The 21042-nt window shown below is 43.8% G+C and overlaps 1 pseudogene; it reads right to left on the reverse strand.

Annotated features, from left to right (window-relative positions):
• Window positions 1-256: 256 nt before the first annotated feature.
• On the reverse strand, window positions 257-18543 carry LOC115333168 (annotated as a pseudogene).
• Window positions 18544-21042: the final 2499 nt, after the last annotated feature.

The following is a 21042-nucleotide window of genomic DNA, read 5'->3' on the forward strand; positions in this document are numbered from 1 at the left end:
GTTGGTGTCCCAGGAAGACCATCTTGTCTCTTTTGAACTCAGTCTTTGTCTCGTTAAGCCTGATGCCAAGCGTCTGGCATCGCCGCAGCAGGTTCTCAAGATTGCGATCATGATCGCTCTGCCTCTTCCGTGCTGGCTCCTACACCACATACCAGGATGTCATCTGCAACGCAGTGGACACTCTTCAGGCCGTCCAGCGCTGCTTGTAGACGCTTTTGGAAGATCTCACTTCTCACCGCAAGTCCAAACGGAAGTCTTAGCCATCTGTAGCGACCTGCTGGGGTTTGGAATGTTGTTAGCATGCTTGACTCTTTGTCTAACACACACTGCCAATATCCATCTCGGAGATCCAGCTTTGTGAAGACCTCTGCTTTCGCTAGCTCCGGCAAGATGTCGTCTAAGACTGGGAGTGGATGCCGTTCTCTTCCTAGTGCTTTGTTGAGTGCTTGCGGCTCTATGCAGATTCGCAAGTCGCCTGCCTTCTTTGTTGCGATCACCATGCGGCTCACCCATGTCGTCGGCTCTTCCACTTTTGTTATGACGCCTCTTTCTTCCATCTGTTGCAGCATCGTTGCAAGTTGAGGTTTCACACTGACCGGCACTCTGCAGCCTGTCACTGCTTTTGGTTGTGCTTCTGGGTCAGTGACCAGATGGACTTTTCTTGGGAGTATTCCTAGGGCTGATCCAAACACGTCTCGGGACCTCTTGACAATATCATTTCTGGTGGCTACACTTGCCGTTCCCTTTTCTACCTTTGCCACCAAGCGATAATCGATGGCAATGAGGCCCCCCTTTTCTGCTGTTTCTCTCCCAACGAGAGGTGTGAGCTCTTCGTCCACGACAATGAATTCCACCTTGTGTTTCTTGCCATTTTTCGTGGTAACATCCAACTTGCACTTTCCTGCTGGAGTCACTGTGCTGTCATTCCACATTCTCAGAGTTGTTCTTGTAGGTACCATCTGTTCAGGTCTCACATCCTTGCTTGTGATGACGTTTACAGCAGCACCGCTGTTGACTTGAAATTTCAACTCATTGCCGTTGATGCGCAGTGTTGTGAATATCGATTTATTTGTGTCACTCCTGCTTATGGCCAGGATCTCTTCGTCTGAGCTCTCACTGGCTTCCACATTTGCCACATTCTTGGCTCTACACTGTCCTGCAAAGTGATTCTTTCTCTTGCACTTGTTGCACGTTTTCTTCCACGCCGGGCACGCTTGCTTCGTTCTCTCATGGTTCCCGCCACAGTATCCACAGTTGTGCTGCTGCGGTGTCTGTTTTGGCGGTTTTTTGGCGTTGGCTCTGTGACGCATTTCCTTCACGCCATGCACGCTGTCGGTCGGGGTAGCTCCGTTCTTGAATGCCTTCAGTTGAGATTTCGTCGTCTCTTGTGCTAGGCAGATTTGCACCACCTTTTCAAGCGTCGGGTTATCGGCCTTCAAGATGTCGGCGCGCGCTTTTTCATCGTTAGTACCAACGACAACTTGGTCTCTGATCATTTTGTCGCGCTCCGCCCCAAAGTTGCAGTCTCTTGCTTTCAATTTTAGATCCGTAAGAAAACTGTTGAACGTCTCTTGTTGTTGAGTACGGCAGCGGAACACATACCTGGAGTAGACTTCGTTTTGCTTCGGCGCAAAATGGCTGCCCAGTTTCGTGAGCACGTTTCCGTAGTCGAGCTCTGGGTGTGGTCGTGCCGTTGTTGGAGTTCCAAAGTCGATTGTGTTGTAGGCATCGAGTAGCGCTGGACCGCCGACGGTTAGAAGTATAGCCACTTTCTGTTCGTCCGGCTTGCTTGCCGTTTCTGTAGCCTTCAGATAGAAGTTGATCGCCTGCTTGAACGCCCGCCACTGCTCGGCGGCGTTGCCGGATGCGGAGAACTTCGGCGGTAATGCCAGTCTCTCCATCACTTCGTTATCGGGGCACAGATGATCAGCGACTCACTCGTTTTCCTTTTCTCAATGTTGACGATCGACGATGATGACCACTTCTGACACCATGTTCATTGTTTGTCTACTCCAGTGATGGAACCACACATGTGCTCGTCAGCCATGTTTATTGCCCGACGCCTAACCGCGCTGCCACCACTGGCCACCTAGCGGGGGCCAACAGAAACAGCTACAATGCCATATTGTAACAAGAACTATCATGCTGGACGTTGCACATCCGACAGTCTTTATTATCCCCAACTTTCTAAACGTCCTTCTGTGTCCTAACACCAGAAACCTTAATTTTAAAGGTTAAAAACGGCACGTGGCGAGTATGGGACACACACTTTCATGCAAATCTGACGTCAAGTGACTAAATCGAAAAAACATGCATATTTAAAATATTGTTATCTGTTCTGGTGAAGATTCAGCAACTGTTGCATTCGTTTTCGCGCACGAAACGGTGACTCCCAGAGAAGATAAGAACGCAGTGATTGCCTCTATTTTAACAATGTAAACAGACTTGCAGGCGTGCGCTGATGAAGCCTCAAAATCAAAACTCTAGTAGCGTGATTCGTGACTGCGCCGGCTACTACCCAACCTCGTTTTCACGCCACTTTCTGCAAGCAAACACTAAAATTGCCAGTAAACACACAAAAGCGACATCGATACAATATTCTTGTAGAATATCACCTTATATAGTCATAACTGTGTCAATAGACACAACAGTTTGTATGTAGGTTAAGGAAAAAAAACCTTTTTTTATGAGAAAAAAACTAAATATCAATGTTAAGTCTGGTAACAGTTTATTTTTGCCGAATCATTGCCGAATCTTTACAAAAGTTCGCGAAAAGTTGCGCCGAATTTTCGATTCGGCAATAGTCGGCCCCTCACCAGTATAAATATGCGACCCGGAGAAGGGGAGGGTCTGGTTTGTTCCCCCCCCCCCCCCCTCCCCACTAAAAAAAAAATTGATACGCCACTGTAGCCAAATCATTCCACATATGCATATTCCATGCGGGATCGGCAATACTTTTAAAGAGTGCGACAAATATAAAAGGTTGCAAGAATTCACTCGTTATACGGCTGATCACTCCTAGCGTTTTCATAGCAGTAACGAATGTCGTCTCTATATGAGAGCGGAACTTCAGATTTGAGTCGAAGTGGAGACTAGATCTCGAATTGTTTCTGTCCGCGATATTCTCTCGGACTTATTATCGCAGGAAAAAAATTGTCACGTTTTGCGACTGTAGGTGACGACTTTCGTTTTTGTTCTATTGAGCACTAAATTATTGAACGAGCACCAGTCTCCAATTCTTCCTTTTCTCCCTGAAGCTCGTTGCAGTCTGTCTCTGACTGGATTTCTTGAAATCTCTTCATTTTATCGGCAAACTGAAGCACGAATGAATAGGATAAGCAAGACTGTACATTATTGACAATGTGAACAATAGGGTACGGAAGCGAGCCCTGGGGGGCACCAGAAGTGGCGTGATATGAAGATTATACACTTTTAATTCGAACTCTATTCTGGCCGCCTTTTAGGTAACAAGAAAATCAAGCAAGTACTAATCCTCTCACTCCCCTTTGCTGTAATGTTTTCAAGAGAAGATAATGGTCTGCTAAATCGAATGCCTCGCTCAGGTCAAAAGAGATTTCATCAGCTGATTGCATTTACTACTACTACTACTACTATTAATAATAATAATAAAAATAATAACAATAAATTCGGCAGGCACTTAAGACTGTTTAAGTGTAGGAATGCAAAAGTGCATTCCTACACGCAGCGCATTCGTACAAGCAGCACGCCGCGTCTTCCTAACGAATACGGCACTGCGGCGGTGACACCACGCTCCTTCACTGCGCAGGCGCGGCGAACCTCGCCGGCTTCACGACGGCTTCCGTGACGAAGTATCCCAAGCGGCACAGATTTCGCCAATCATTGGCCAATTGCTGTAAATGGTCGTTCGGCCAGTGGCCAAACAGTGGCCAGCCATTGGCTGATGGCTGGTCTTTTTCTGACCATTGGCCAATAGGAACTGGCCATCAGCCATCGGCAGCGATTTCCCCACACACCCCCTAGGGAAGGTGGACACCCCTCTTGTTTTTCTGAACCCACCCCCTTAATTCGCAACGACTCCTCTATGCTCAATGCCCCCCTTCCCCCCCCCCCCTAAATATTTAGACGCCCCCCCCCCCCCCCCCCCCTTAATTCCAATTCCTGGGGAAACCCCTGGCCATCGGCCAATTGCTGGCCGATGAATGGCCACTCTTTGGCCATTGGCTGAATTCCGTGCTCCTTGGGATTGCTTTGCTGTGTTCTTTTTTGTGTTTTATTTGTGAAGCGCGTCTTCTTTGACCTTGAACGCACCCGCCGGCTCCCGTGATGATACATCTGTGTTGCTGTGCTTTTATTTGTGTTAAAAAAAATGGAAATTTAGGCGCCGTTTTTCTGCTAGAGACGGTTACAAACAATGCCGACTTCGCTTCGTGGTAGAATGAATGCTTTCGCATTAATAATAATAATAGTTATAAAAATGACATCGCGGGTTCACAAAGTTTAATCACTGTTTTGTGTGCAAACGCTCGTAGCATAATGTCTAAACATGATGATCTGTCGTCTGGTATTAATTCATGCGATGATGATATTGTTTTGCTATCGGAAACGTGCCTTCAATCTGACGTAGATGATAGCAAAATATTTCAATATTTATCGACGCGACAGAGCAAACCGTCGCGGTGGCGGAGCCCTCATCGCTGTTAACAGAAGTATCGCAAGTCAGCAGGTTTCGTGTCACAGTGCTCTCGAGATTGTTTGGGTGTCCTTAAGTTGTTTTCTGGGATACTTTTTTTAATTAGAGTAGGTTACCGTCCCCCCGACGCTTAACCCGATCTTACTGACTTGCTTCGTGAAGATCTGTCATGCTGTCACCGTGTCGTCCTAACAAACCTATATTTTTTAGTGATTTTAAGTTTCCCGGTATACACTGCAATATTTATTTTTAACCTCACCTAGTTAGTTTCTTTCCCTACAATAAGGATCGCTGAAAACAGTTAAATATTCCAGATTTGACACTTCCATTGTGAAAAAACCATCTGTGTGAGAAATGTCTTGTGTCCAATAAACACATGTGAATCATACAAGTTATATAAGAACATATATGAACCATATAAACAATTATATAAGAACTGTATAAGATATATAACGTATAAGAACCATAAAAGAAATGTAGAAGAAACTTCTCACAGGTTCCCTATATGGTTCTAACATGTTCTTATATATCTTATATGTTTCTTATATGTTCTCATATATCTTTGTATGATTCATATGGGCATATTGGACAAAGAAATTTCTCATACAAATAACATTTTTCAATAGGGTTGTCAGTGATTCTTTTCTAGTTAAATATTTATCTCATCTGGAAGGCATTAGTGGCTTCAAGTCACTTCACTGTTTTCTTAATATTAAACCACCAATGCCGACGTGTATTTCAAAACGATACGTTTTTGCCATAAGGGAATGTATGACATAATTAACTCTGAGCCCCCTGATAATTTTGTTTATTTCAATAAAACCTTCCATTGCCATAATGCTAATAAAAATTCGAAAGCCTTCAAGACCAAAGTATTTGATATTATTGAAAATTACATACCGTGCGCAACAATTCAAACTACTACGTTTAAATCATGGCTCAATAATTCAGTTCCTTGTTTATCGAATAGAAAGACATGCAAGATTTTTCAGGAGCGCTAAAAAAGCAAATGCATCGGAAGCTTGGTATAAGCATGCCACTTGCTATTCTGAATATTAAACTATGTTGAAAGGGTGCAGGCGCACATTCTTCATCAAACTCTACCTGATATGTTACGAAACAACCCTCTGAAAGTTTGGAGCTTTCTCAATGAAAAACCATCCTCGAACATTAATCTAGTGTATAGCTCGGGCAATAACGTGTTGAAAAATAAACGCGCCAATATTTTAAATTGTGTGTTTTCTGATGCTTTCATTGTTTCCACACCCATTTTTGGAATTCCTCTTCTTACAGAGAATGATTTCCCAATCGATTCAATTGTCTTAAACTTTCAAGTTGCTATCAGCAATATAGAACCTCTCAAAATATCTTCATTGTGTCGCATAGATGGCATTAATAAGAAGATTCTCAGTAACACAAAACTTTCTTCCGTTCTTAACCTCGCAAAGCTATTTCAGCAGCCCCTGGACTAAGTTGTGATACCCTCTGCCTGAGAAAATGGTCAGGTCCTTCCGGTTCACAAGTCCGGCAGTAAAACATATCCACCAAATTTTCGGCCTATAACACTCACCTGCAATATCCTCGAACACGTCATCTAGAAACACCTTGCCAATTTCCTGGATTCTTGCAATTCCTTCACCAATGCGGAGCACGGCTTCCGGAAACACCTTTCTTCTGAGACAGAAATACTTATTCTTACTAAAGACTTTTTTTTTTTAAATCTCGACACCGGCTTTTCTACTGACGTTGTTTTTCTTGATTTCGGCAAATTTTTTGATAAAGTTTTACACAACGCCTTTTTTTTTAAGCTTTCTTCACTAAACCTAGACTTTCATTCTCTTAAATGGATTGAAGCATTTCATAGTCGTCGCTCTCAATTGGGTTTCGCTAACAGCACCATCCTCCTCTTTCTCTTCCGTTTCTTCCGGTGTTCCAGAGGAAACTGTACTTGGGCCTTTGCTCTTTTTAATCTATATTAATAATGTCCCTCTTCGACTCTCGCTTTCTGTTCATCTTTTCGCTGATGACTGTGTTATCTATAGACTAATAAAAATCCAGACGTCCATATTGCACTCCAGAACGGCATTAACAAAATTGCTGAATGGTGTCGCACATATCAGATGTGTCAAAACGTTCAGAAATGCATGCGCCTCTGTTTCACATGTTCTTCCTCCTAGCCCTTAAACTCATTGACTCTTAACGGCATAACCATTCAGACTGCTGCACAGCACAAGTATCGTGGTGTTAACTAGACCACTAATGAGTCCTGGAAAGTTCATGTCGATAAAATCATCTGCAAACCTCTCATTCGGCTCTATTTGTCACCATTTCCAGTCTGTCTCTTCTAACTTTAAACGAATCATTTACGTCACGCTTGTTCGCCCTAAACTAGAGTATGCCTCAGCTGTCTGGCAACCCACATTAGCCTCTTTTAACTAACGCAATCGAATCCGTTGAAAATTGTGCTGCTATACATATTCTTTATGATTACTTTTGCTTTTCAAGTCTCACTGCGTTGAAATCTCAAATCTTTGTGATATTTCTGTTCGTTGAAAAATTTCGCGCCTTTGCCTTCTTCATAAAAGTTACTATTATAAAACATTACGACAGTCTCTCTTCAGCCAGCCCAGCTATATCTCTGCAATACTTGATCATTCATGCAAGGTTGGCAGCCCCAAGACTATTTCAACAGCCCATCAACATTCCCTCGTATCAGAAGCTACTGTGGACTGGAATAGTGTTCCCATTGACATCGTCACCATCACCGATAACGCTAAATTCGGAATTGTACTAAACATCAACTCCCCTCTATAATGCCCCTCGGAGCCCTGAAGGTAATTGTAAGTATATAAATAAATGAATGAATAAATAAATGCATAATAATAAATTAGTGAATCACTCAATATCAGTGTTTATTGCAGTGTGCAGGAAAAACATCGCGGTCTTGCTGCTGGAACACTTCCAACCAGAGACTAATAAGAACACAAAATCACAATTTTATACAAGACTAAAAGAATTCAGAGGGGTAACAAAGTTAGGAATTCTGCGGGTGAGAATCATGTGTTCGCAGGAAATTTGACGCTTGCAAAGTAGATGCGAAGCTGCGAGATATCTGCAACGCTCCCATATTGTAAAAACAATAAATTTGGCACAGTCGGACATTCAGTGCTGCTAAAGCATGAACAGGGTCACAATAAATTGATTGAAACCCCTATAGCACGAGTTAAATACATGAAGTGCTTCCGAGTGGCCATTATTACATTCAGTCAACCTGAGGATGGGGACTAATTGATTAAAAACTCGAGAAATATAAAAATATGACTAAAGACGTGTAAACAGGCGTGGAATCCTAAAACTCACTTGAGACAAGAGTTATGGTGAATCGATTAGGCCGTGCAGGACCTCAAACAAAAAGAACAAATCTGCGTTTTCCCGACGCCGGTGCAGGTTAAGGAATTTAAAACACGTGAACCTTAATTATTAGTCACAACGAGGAGCCGTCAAATGCCCCCTCCCCCCTCCTTCTCTGGGCTATCACCTTGGCTGGAAGGCATTGCGCATCACCAGTTTTGTACACAAATATTATTAAATTATTATTGATTACGATATTTCAAATATTGTCACGAATGAGAATTGATGAGGATATAATAACTGAAAAAACTAAATGTTTAATGCGGCGAACTTGTGTCCAAAACAAAAGTAAACAGAAGATAACAGTAGAGCGTCGCGGACGTCGATGGCGGCGTAACAGCAGGATCGTGCGCTGGGGCGAGACTGACCGCAGATCGCCACGCGTAGAGAACGTTCGGCGACTATACTTCGTTTCAGCTTAGGTCCGAGCGCGGCCGATGTTATGAGCCGATGGGCCAATCAAACAGCGCAAAAAGTGCAGCGTCATGGCGTGCTCTCTGCGCATGATAGGACTAGCGGCGGAGGAGCACGCACAGAGAGACGGCGAATACCGACTGGGTCTATCAACTGCAGGGAGCACGCCATGACGTGGCGCCTTTTTCGCTGTTTGATTGGCCCTTCGGCTCATAACATCGGCAGCGCTCGGACCTAGGCTGAAATGAAGAATAGAGCAGTCGGAACTCGACCAGACGAGAATGTTCTCGAACTCATGCGAACGCAATGTTGAGAAAATAATAAAAGAACATTCCACTGACTGTCGCGCAGATCGCCGCGCGACAGTCAAACGCGGTTACCACTCGGCCACGCACGCGGTCGCTCGCCGACGCGCGTGGCATTACTCGCCCCTTTAAAAAAAGGCATCGTCTCGATGCCACGTGAAATGAAACTAAACGGAGGCTGGCATTACACAATCCTCTCAAGCGTTGCACAAGATCACAGTTCGCAGTCTTATCACGCGTAGTACGGCTTGACGCGCACGTCGTGGACGACTTCCGGTCGTGGAGGGCGGCGTGATGAGGTCCGTGTTCTGTCGGGCATCACCTCGTGGTTCAGATCTCCGAGTCGACGAAGTACTTTGTAGGGTACGAAGTAGCGCTTTAGGAGTTTCTCGCTTAGACCGCGTCGTCGTATTGGGGTCCAAACTCTCACACGGTCTCCGGGCTTGAAGCGAGCGTCGATTCGGCGAAGGTTGTACTGAGTAGCGTTGACACGTTGTTGATCTTAAATTCGGAGTCGGGCTAGCTGGCGAACTTCTTCGGCTCGTTTTGCAACCACCAGGGCGTCGGGGATCCCATCGTCAGCTGGTTCGTGGGGTAGCATCGCGTCGAGCATGGTCGTTACTTTCATGCCATGCACCACCTGAAACGGGGTTGCTCCTGTGATCTCTTGCACCGCCGTGTTGTAAGCAAACGTGACGTAAGGTAACACCTCGTCCAGGGATGGGCAAAATACATGCAAATATGTATCGAAATACAAATACGAAATACGTCGTCAAAAATGTATTTAATTACAAATCTAATTACATTTCCAAAAAAGCATTTAATTACAAGATACAAATACAACCAAATGTATTTGGTCTCCTCCAAATACTTATTCCAAATACATTCCTCAAAATTTGCGTCAGCGACTTCAGGGCACCGGCAACGGGTTTCTGGGTATCTCATTTTAATTTTGCATCGCACACTCGGGAGTTAGTGTGCGAGGCTCTAGTAACGTAATAGAAATATAATCACAAAAAATGTAATCAGCTTGGATGTAATAGGTGAAAAATGTACAGAGCTTCAAGTAGCTTTTTTGCTAATTACATTTTGGTATAGAGTATAGACCAACAAAGAACCGAGACGACCAAGACGCACAGCACTAGCTAGAGAATTTTTTATTGTTGTAACTCGCACGAGTTACGAAAGTCTGGACGATCCGCGCATTTAGAATGTTCCAGGCAACAATACGGATGGAAATCATGCTGGAAAGCATCACAAGTTGGTACAGGCACTTATTTAGCCAGTCTGTCTGTGAACGTCGATTTCGTCACTATTCTTGCCCTGGACTAGAACCGTAATCACAAAGTCACTAAACGCTTGTGCTTGATTAAAAGACACTGCATTCGGTGCAGAATATTTTCTTCGTGCTCTCGACAGTGACAATAAATTTGAGCGATGTATTTTCGCCCACAAAATTGTATTTAATTACAATTTTATTTGAAATACCCACGTTTTAGTATTTAAATACACACATCAAATACATTACCCAATTTGTAATTAAATACAAATGCAAAATACACAAAGTATTTGAAATACGTATTTCAAATACTTGTATTTGAAATACTGCCCATCCCTGACCTCGTCCCATGTCTTGTGCTCTACGTCGACATACATGGCGATCATGTCGGCGATAGTTTTGTTAAGCCGTTCTGTTAGTCCATTTGTCTGCGAATGGTACTCAGTGGTTCGACGGTGACCGGTGCCACTGAGACGGATCTCTTGCGTCAGCTGGGCCATGAACGAAGATCCACGGTCTGTGATGATGGCTTCAGGGGCGCCATGCCGGAGAACAATACACTCGATGAAAAACTTGGCAACTTCAACAACTGTACCTGATGGAAGGGCTTTCATCTCGGCGTAGCGTGTGAGATAATCGGCCTCGACGGCACCATGACAGAACAGCACACGACAAAAGAGCACGCGACAAAACAGCACGGTCAAAACAGCACGCGTCAAAACAGCAACGCGACAATACAGCACTGCGTCAAAACAGGACATTGCCAATATAGCTAGGGTGTGGCATATTCGGTTTTTATTATTTCTATATTCGGCGCACGTTTTTCTGTTTGGAACAAAAACCGTTTTTATTCCAAACAGAAATTTTAGGTTTATTGCGGTGAATATTTGTAGACTCATAAACTTCTCGGTTCTTTTCTGTTTATTGACGAAAACCAGTATACTGACGAAAATGCAGTATTTAAAAGCGTTTGTTTAAAATGTATAGTGAGTAAACCAGCTATGTTGCTGTCTGTGGCAGCCGACGTGACCTCTTCTGCAAGGCGCACTGGGACCCTATCGTGATCTGATATTATCGTCGTGTGCTTGTATCTGCACGTACACTGGACGTGCATGAGCTTCACTACCACTTCGGTCGGAGAGGCAAATATCAAAATCCAGAAACTTGAAAGCATTGTACTTAATGCGTTTTTTTTTTTTTGCCATTCTCGCGACTGCGAGGGATGGTAAATTCGCGCCGACCACAGAAACGACAATAAAACAATCGTATGTATGCCCTCCTCTAGTAGACGGAAGCTAGGGGTGTTAAAAATGTGCGGCATTTACGGACGTTCTTGATTTTCATTGTTCAGTTCACGAGGATACCTGAAGACCCTTGGGCCCGCGGAGCTTTTGATGAACGTTGAACCGATCTCGGAGACGAGCTGAAAACTGCGAAAGGAAATGGCATACGGTCAGTAATGAGTAATAGCATACCCCCCCCCCCCCCCCCCCCCCGGGGCCTCTCCGAACTCCCTCGAAAATACTGACCTTTTTCTGTTAAAACCGAATTTGAAAAAATTAATTCGGCGTACTTTTACCGGTTTTATTTGCTTTAAGCCGAAAACGCTGAACCCTATATATAGCGCATGTAGTTAAAAGAATATATGTCTCAAAGTAGGCACTGTAAAGGAAAGGAGGGTCTAAGCCAATTCGTCCAAAGCCAACTCGTCGAGGGCCGATTTGTCAAATCCGTTTTCTTGGGAGCAAGTTCGGAGGGGGGGGCGGGGGGGGGGGGGGGGGGGGGAGGTACACTCGATGGGCACATGAAGGCTCCCTGGGCAGTACCGAAGCTTTTGCTTGAGCGTATACTGGCGATTTCTAATGATGTAATGGATTACAAGTAACCGTACAGTCTGTACATCAAACAGCTTGGCTATATACCATCACATGACTGTTCTTAATAACTAAAGTGAGCTTGCTTTATTAGAGCAGTTCCTCAAAATGAGGGCGGGGTTGGATTCTCCGCAACTCTCAGTTCCGGATCGACATGAACTGCGACCTTTTTTTTTTTTTTTTTTTTTCTTTCTTTTTTCTTTCATCGACATTGCCGTAGTAAAGACATGCTCAAATCTTTTAATGTCCCCAAGCCGTTTGCATCTTCTCATTCAACCTACCGGGACCTCCCTTCGGGCCGCGACCCACTGTTAGGGAAGGAGAAACGTAACTCGCTAAAACTGCGACCCTAAACATGAAACTCACCAACCCAGCACGGGCACAAAACCTTAAGCAAGCCACGTGGCGCTACGGGATTAGCCATGGCAGCAACACCGCGCTCCCGCCGACAAAAAAAAAAAAAAAAAGAAAGACAGAGGGAAAACAGTAAATACATAGCAATCAGTGCATGTTCAAAACAAAAAAAAAAAAAGCTCTGAAACTGGCAAGCTGGAGCATATTGTCAGTACAGGAGCAATGCATAGCCAGAAAATTAAAAAAATAAACACTTGCAACGATTTCGTGTAGCTTCGAAGTTCCAGCTTATCATAACTCGCCGCCTTTTTGTTTGGCATGGCGGCGTCAGGTACGATCCTATCATTTTTTTTCTTGTATTTGCTGCTATTGTCATTAATACGGACATCTGAAATAACCATGGAAACGCTCGCGCGGTTCTAAAGAGCATTGATTTTCAGCTGGCAACTAAGTGGTTTGAAGTGAAAAAACGGTAAACAAACGTCCAACGTCAACAGCGAGAGCAGCCTACTGGGTCTTGAGTCGGGAGGAAAAGGGTGAACCAATCAAATCAATATTTTTTGTTCCTGGTACGATGGTACGTGGAACTCTCTTATGTTTAAGGCAGATATTTAGTTCTATCGAATATGCTTCATGCGAAGGGTCGTCCACGAAAATCTGTGCAGACCCGCATCACAGTAAGATCAGTCGTTGTAGAAGCGAAAATTAAAATTTAATTTTAAATATCATCACACGCTGTAAATGCTGGCGCAAATCAAAAGACGCAATAGTTCTTACCTGAGTGTCACGTCAACTATGGAATGTCCTATCCAATTCACCCGGAGTGGCAATCCTAAGGTGGTTTTCCTGGTAGCCGTCATTACAGCAACTTTCCTGGAAAGAGGAGTAAGCGTCGGCAAGCCGCATGAGGTGTTGACCTTGAAATCCTTCATTTCATCAGAATTATTCGAACAGTTTTTGTCATCACTGAACCCAGAAAACAGGCCCCTGGACATATCTGTGCAGCCAGAATGCCTCATGCAAAACGCGACGATGATCAGGACGTTTTTGAAACCTTTGTTATACCCAGTGACACTATGGACTGACTCAAGAGATCATTATTACTCCTGCGTTGGTGTAGATTGCAGCGGCTTTAGAAAAAGTTATGTTCCGATGTTATATTTTGTATGTAATGGTTATCTTCTGAAAAGTTTGTCCAAAATCACACAAAACAGATATTACATGACAGTGTTAATAATTGCTGAACGAGTTACTCTGGAACCCATATTGCGTGGTTCATACTGGAGCGTTCCGCTTATTCAAAAATTTCATAGAGCCAGCGGACATTTTAGTATAACGCTGTTTAATGGCAGTGCACACATCCAAGACGAGTTCCGAGTTCAACCCTTGAAAACCCTGCTCAACGATCTAAAATATCAAACTCTTTGCGGCAAAGACAGGTTTTGTCGTACACGCTCTGAAAGAACGTGCACTAAATGTGGCAAATATGCACGCGCATTTCTCTCAAAACAGCTGCTTCTTAACGGAAGTAAAATATTTGTATTTTCGGACACAGATTCTGAAGGGCACCCAGCCATCGAAGTTACAATTGAACTACTGAAACATCGCTCGTCCCATATCGAACTCAAAATGTTCGATTTTAAAGTACGTGAAAGATTATCAAGCTCCGTAATAGCACTTAGCCAAACCCCAACCAAAGAACTTGCGGACACTGAGATTGCACAATACATCGCCCATGTTGGTTTTTCATTTTTTGTCCCAAGACCGGAACGTGTTTTAAAAGAAGCTGTTCTGGTGTTGCCGTTTTCATGGGGAGTATGGATCTGGCTGCTGATATCCTTAGTGTTTTTGCTCCTGACCATTGTATTGATCAACAAGATTTTATACAAGAACACGCAGAACATGTTCACTTTTTTATCCCCTATTTTGGCATCTCTTCTGCAACAAGGTGTTCGTTTCCACAGCGTTCTTCTTGGGACTCAGTCGTCCCGACTGGTTGTTTGCCTCATCATGTTGACGCTTTTTATTATGTCCACAGCTTTCAAAGGTCGGGTTACGTCACTTCTTACTTCTTTGCCGTTCCAGAGCGAGCCTCTAGAGTTCGTCTCATTTGTCGATGTTGCGCGGAAAAACTATCGTATTTGTTTTCTCAATCACAATAACCCGGTCGTATATGACGACGAGAGCTTCAATTACGACAATTTCGAAAAGTTTGTCCGGGTAGGTTCAGAGTGCTTCATAACTGGTGACGGCGGAGACAATTCGAAGGCTATAAAGATAAACAACGACAAAAAAGACACCTTCTTAATTTCTATAGCACGCCCGGAGCACTTTGAAACTCTCAGACAAGAGCTTCTTGGAAGAAATTACATCGAAGCTCTCGATCTTCAGCTGAAGCACCTCACAGGACCCGAAATAAGGCGATCCTCTGTGTACCTCGACGATGTCAAGTTCACCCTGAGTCGTGGAGTTGAGACCGGACACTACACGAGATCTGAGTCACTAAGCAAATTTAAGACCGCATACCGTCGAGCGAACAATGCTATGCCCGTTCCGAAGGCAGTGCTCTGCCTTAGCGACCTAAGACCTTTATTTCTGATCTGGTGCTTCGGAATAATCTTGTCGGCGCTTGTGCTGTTTAGTGAGCTTACCTTTTATCGTTCAGTGGGGAGGTGTTGTAGAAAGATCTTGGCTTCGTTATATCTGAACATTTCTTTACTTTGTTGTGGATCCCAAAGGAAAAATGTTAAATCCGATGGACAAGATAAAATATTTGCTACATAATGTACCGTGCTTTATGCAGCGGCCTTTCATGTGCGAACAATATCGCGATGTATCAGATACCTAAATCTATGCTGGAAATATTCTTGAAATATATTTGGCATTCATCGGTATGCATGAGGGGCAAAATATTTACGGACTCTATTCTCAATGTCAATAGGGGCGACGTCCATCGAGTGCTTGGTGCATTTCGTTGCACTGTTCACCATTCAGGCTCTTGAATTTGAAAACCTACGAAACAGTAGCGTGTAATATTTTCCTTAGATGTGCTCTTAAACCCTTCAGACCCCTACACTCCCATGGTGGCTGAGCAGTGTCGTGAGACATTGTCATGTGGCTCCCACCAACCGTGTTTTGCGATTGACATTTCTGAAGATGTGCGTATACTGCTTCTTTAACCTTCATTCTATCGCAATGTACAAGGTCTGAAAACCCGACAAAAATATGCCGCGTGAGTAATATAAACCTAAAATACGGCGTTTGATCACTTGGCTATTTTATTTCTCCCAGAATGGTAGCTCCATGTGCGAGTGCATGTTCTACGAGTGCACGTTGGTGCACTGTGAAAGCGAAAATTTTTAGAGCGTCGTTTCAACAGATTCGTTGTTTGTTTTCAAAGCACACGCATGGTACTTGCTTACCCGATGTAGACATTGCGAAATAAAAAAAACTGCTTGATTATACGGAGGTTCGCTCCCTTTATTGTTCAAGTCTCACATAAGTTATTTTGATATGATCACGTAGATTGAAAATTTTATATCTGTATCAGTAGTTCTCAGGCTGCCATACATAAACCTCTTTTACGCTCCGTCCTAACGCCACGCTCAAATCGTGAGATAAAGAGTCCTGTTTTTTTTGTTTTGAGAGTGTACGTAAGTGTTGCCCGACTGCACTGGGCTTCCTATTTAAAAATACCTTTTACCTTAAAGCTATTTCAAGTAAAGGATGTCTTATACTGGATTATAGGACTCTCTTCGCTTCCAGTTTAGCCGGAATTTACCGGAAATCGTTGGGTTTTTGCACAAGTCACCGGATTTTCCAGGATTCACCGGGAATTACCGGTAGTCACCGGACTTGCCGGGATTCACTACAATTCATCGGAAGTCACCGATTTTTTACTTTTGGACGTTATCGGAACGCACTTAGTAAGAAGCCTAAGAACAATGGGTGGAGTATGTTTTGCAGATGCTGGAGGATTCGGGAACCAATAAATCGGTTAGTCCATATAGGCACGAAATTTTCATGTCTATTTCACAAGATCACTAACAGTGAAACAATTTGCACAACTAACACTATAACGTCCATGCAAAGACCCCATAATATGCAACATAGTGCTGTCGGTGATGGCAGTTATTTAAACATTTTGAGCGACTGAAAGTATATAAAAGACTGAGCTGGTATAAATTAAACAAAGCTTTTAGTACCAGGAAAGTGAAATGCGTGATAATAAATGAAGTGGAGGACGTTGTTTTAGTGGGAGAGAAATTAGCATTTATTGAAAAGAAGACAGCGAGGTCAGCCAGCGCTTTGTGCCGGCTTGCTACGCTGTGAAAGAAAATGAAATAAAAAAAGGAAATAAAAAGAAATAGTATAGACAAAGATAGCAAAGATACGAAGAAAGAAGATAAAAAGATGAAAAGAATGCGTACGCACAGAATACATACACACATACACACTCACAAAACCGTTACGTTGGCATGTGTTGGCTCACTTTGCAGCACACTGGACTGCAGTTCCTTAAAGTGTTTGTTGAAGATGTGTCTTCTTAATGAAATGTAAAAGAGCTTCAGTGGCCTTGTAACTATCTGCAGTGGAAGGCCAGAGTCCAAACAGAAGCTTCAAGTCCACCTGGTCCTCTTCCTTTAACTTCAGGCGAGTCTTCAGTGCGGTCCTTTCAAAACTGTAATCCCCGCAGGCACACAGGACCTGTTCGATGTTATCAACTGCTCTACACGATGAACAATCGGAAGATTCAGCTTTGCCAATTTTATGAAGATAGTATTTAGTATATGCAACATTGAGCCGCAAACGATGTAACACCGTCTCAAGTTTCCTTGGTAGTCCTCGTGGTATCCGGAATTCGAGTTTAGGATCAATACGGTGAAGGCTGTAATAGCGATATTGTGGATTTTCCCATAAAGATAGTAAGATTTCATTTCCGATAGACTTGATTAAATGATTGGCATCAGATCTTTAAAACGGAATAGGTACAGAAATTGTGCTCTCGTGGGCGTCTTTAGCGGCTCTATCGGCGCACACGTTTCCAATTATTCCAGAGTGGCCCGGAATCCACTGCAAGATAAAGTGATGTCCCTGATTCGATGCATACTGAATAGCCTGTAAAATATCATGCACTAGTTGTGAGTTAATGTTGTCTTTTCTTATCGAAGATAGAGCGTACAACGCAGACCTGGAGTCGACAAGAATTGCCCAACATCGTGAGCTTTCAGTGCCCGCGTGTACAACAGCTGCACAAATAGCTGCTAGTTCTGTCGCTGTTGATGAGGTGGCGTGGCTTAGTTTAGCCTTTATATATGTGGCTGTGGATGGAATGTATACCTCCAGGGCTGAAGATGTGGGAATTGTAGAACCATCGGTGTAGATATGAGTAAATGACTCGTAAGTTCTTTGAATATATTCGAGAGATATCTGTGTAATTACCGGGGAAGGAGCTGAATTTTTTTTAGTGATTCCTGGTATGCTTGTTCTTATTTCCAAGTGAGGGTACTTCAAAGGTGGATATTGTAGAATCGCAGCTGCCTCAATTGATCTTGGCATATAGTCTTCTAGTACCATAATAACTTGCGAAAAGCCAGATGATGGTCTATATTTGACAATGTCTACCAGGTGGTGTTTATACACTCTGGTTTTGTGTCGTAGATGAGCTCGCAGTATTTCTTGCGTCCCTAATATTGCGGGAGATTTCGCACGAGATTCCGCCAGAGTTCCAGAGGTGGAGGTACATTTTGGCAATCCAAAGCAGGCACGAAGTGCTTGAGCTTGGGCGCTTTCAAGTTCTTTACAACAAGACCGCGAGACACGTTGCATGACTGGCAGACTGTAGCGCATAAGACCGACAAATAGAGCGTTATACAGAGCCATCAGCGCCGATACAGAGCATCCCCATCTGGTTCCATTGATCATCTTGATTATGTGTGTAAACGAGGTGAGCTTTTTCTTTAACCGTTTAATATGGGGTCCCCACGTCATTTGCCTATCGAGAGTCACGCCCAAAAATGCATGTTCGGAGACATATGGGATTGGGGTTCCTTCTAAGTTAATGGGGTATCTGTATGTTTATTTCATTGTAAACGCCAACGCCGCAGACTTATCTGGTGATATGTACAAGCCTCGGCTGCTAATGTACCGTGCGGCAACGTTGAGGGCTTTTTGTAGCCTGACTCTGTTTCTATATAAAGACCAGAAGCCTATATCGTCAGCGTGTAAAGATACATGCACAGAAACAGGGAGTACCTTCAGAAGGCCTATAAGGCATATGCTGAACAGCATTGGGCTGAGTACCCCACTTTGGGGAACCCCCTGTTTGATCTCATGGAAGTCAGTGTTGCCATCTTGTGTTGATATATAGACTTTTTTTAAGGTAACTGGAAATTCATGTAAATAAGCGTCCCCCGAAAACAATCGCCTTCATGTCGGAAAGTATGGCCTCGTGTTCTACCGAATCGAAGGCTGCTTTTATGTCAACGAATGCTGCGGTGGTGACCTGCTTGACTGATTTCATTTGCTCTATGCTAGACACTAGATCTATAACGTTGTCAATACTGCATCTGCCACGTCGGAAACCACTCATAGATGAAGGATAAATGCATCTAGTTTCAATATCCCACTCCATGCGTGGAAGCAGCATGCGTTCAATTATTTTGCTTATGCAGCTAGTTAATGCGATCGGGCGGTATGAATTGATATCGAGTGGTGGTTTCCCTGGTTTGAAAATTGGTATTACGCGAGTGATTTTCCAATCTTGGGGTATAATGCCAGTCTCCCATGGGATATTGAATAAAGTGAGTAGGGCCATTTTAGCAGTTTCCCCCAAGTGACGTAAGGCTGAGTAGCGTATGCCATCTGGACCTGGACAGGACTTAGTGTTGAATGTAGCAAGTGCTATGTCTAGTTCTTTTAAGTTGAAACGGTCGTCCATAGAATTACATGCACTTACAGGGACGTGACCATGTGGGGCACCCTTGCTGTGATTGTTACCGGAGGGGCAGCTTGTAATCTTGATGCAGGACTCTTCTGCCACGACTGTTTCGGATATTTGGCGTCTCAAAGAAATAGCTCTGAAGGGGTGAATTTGCTTTGGCCTTACGCCGAGGCTTCGCGTGATGTGCCATATTCAGGTAGTTGGCTTCCTGGAATCAAGGTCGGAACTCAGTGACCTCCAGCGTCTTCTTGAAATTTTGTCTAAGTGCCGCTGCACACGTTTTTGTGCTCGTCTGGAAGCCTGAATATCTTCAAGCTCTTGTTTTTCTTGCTTTTCGTTCGGCCCTTCGACGGATGGCACGAAGACGCTCATTTTCTTCATCAACCGTTGTCTGCGGGGTTGGCACGTTGAAATATTTCGTTGCTTCTGAAGTGGAAGATGTTATGGCATTCACAAAGGATTTCGTTCCCGTGAGCATAGAACTGACAGATTCCATTTTTTCTTGAAATATTTTCCAGTCGGTAGAAGGTACCGAGAAGCGTTGTTTGGAACAACGCAGACCTCTCACTGTGGTGTCGGTAGGTGCATGGTCACTTCCGTGAGTTTCAATGTCAGCGAACCATGTAGTTTCTTCAGAAAGACCTGAAGATGCAAACGAAATATCTAAAGGGCTGTTCACCGATGCACCTTTAAAGAATGTAGGACTTGCATCATTTAGTATTACGAGATCATGGTTTAGCGTAATTCCAAGTAATGCCCTTCCTCGAGCATTATTCTTCGTACTTCCCCACAGTGTGTGGTGAGCATTAAAATCTCCTGTCAGAAGACGTGGTGGCGGGGTTTGTTGGTGAATAGCTTCAAGTCTCTTAGTGTCAAATTCTGCTCGAGGAGGTATATAACCAGTTCTAACACTGAATGAGATATCGCCTTTTTTTATACTCACAGCAATTTATTCATTTGTCCTATGGGACGAAATATTGTGCTCAATAAATGTGAGATCTTTTCGAATGCCGAGTAATACTCTGCTAAGACCGGCTTCTCTGTGGGAGTGAAGAAGCTCATAACCAGATAATCTGAGGTTAGGTCCTACTCTTGATTCCGAAATTGCTAGTACAGGAAATTTGTGTTTGAAGAGAAATTGCCGAAAATTTGACAGCCTATTTCGAAAACCTCTTGCATTCCATTGAAGGACGGTGACCTCACTTCTTTATCCAGTGACACCAGAGCATCACGAATGAAAGGACGGCATCAATCAACGTAATAAGCGCTTTGGCTATAGGCGAATCCCAAGAGCAAAGAAGATTGCGGATGACATTGACAACTGTCTGAATCTTGGCCTCAGACATTGGTGGTTGCTGTCGTGTAGACTTCTTTTCGGGTCGTTTGGTTTCTCCTTCTGATTTATCAGTGAATTTTGAAACTTGTGTGGGAAGAGTTGGATATTCATCTTCACTGTTCCACTTGAGTGGGGGATTACTCGTGTTTTTCTTCGCGTATTTCTGCAGGTGTCTCGGGTTGGACTGCTCGGCTGATGAGGAGTCTTCGCTCGTTGGGAGTTCTTGAGCTGCGGATGGTTTGTTTTTCTTTGACGCAGTCGTTTTAGGGGTTTCTTCTGCCAGTTGTTCTTTCGATGCGAGCAGCGCCGCTTTCGCGGACGCGTAGCCAACTTTAGCTTGGCTCTTGTACTTGTATATCTTTTGTTCTCTTTGGTATGCTGGACAAAGATGAGATGTCGAGTCATGAGCTTTGCCGCAGTTCGTGCAGAGGGGGTTGTCTGCATTGCAGCCGGT

The sequence above is a fragment of the Ixodes scapularis genome, unplaced genomic scaffold (genome assembly GCF_016920785.2).
Source record: "Ixodes scapularis isolate PalLabHiFi unplaced genomic scaffold, ASM1692078v2 PGA_scaffold13__105_contigs__length_92229423, whole genome shotgun sequence".
NCBI classification, from domain to species: Eukaryota; Metazoa; Arthropoda; class Arachnida; order Ixodida; family Ixodidae; genus Ixodes; species Ixodes scapularis.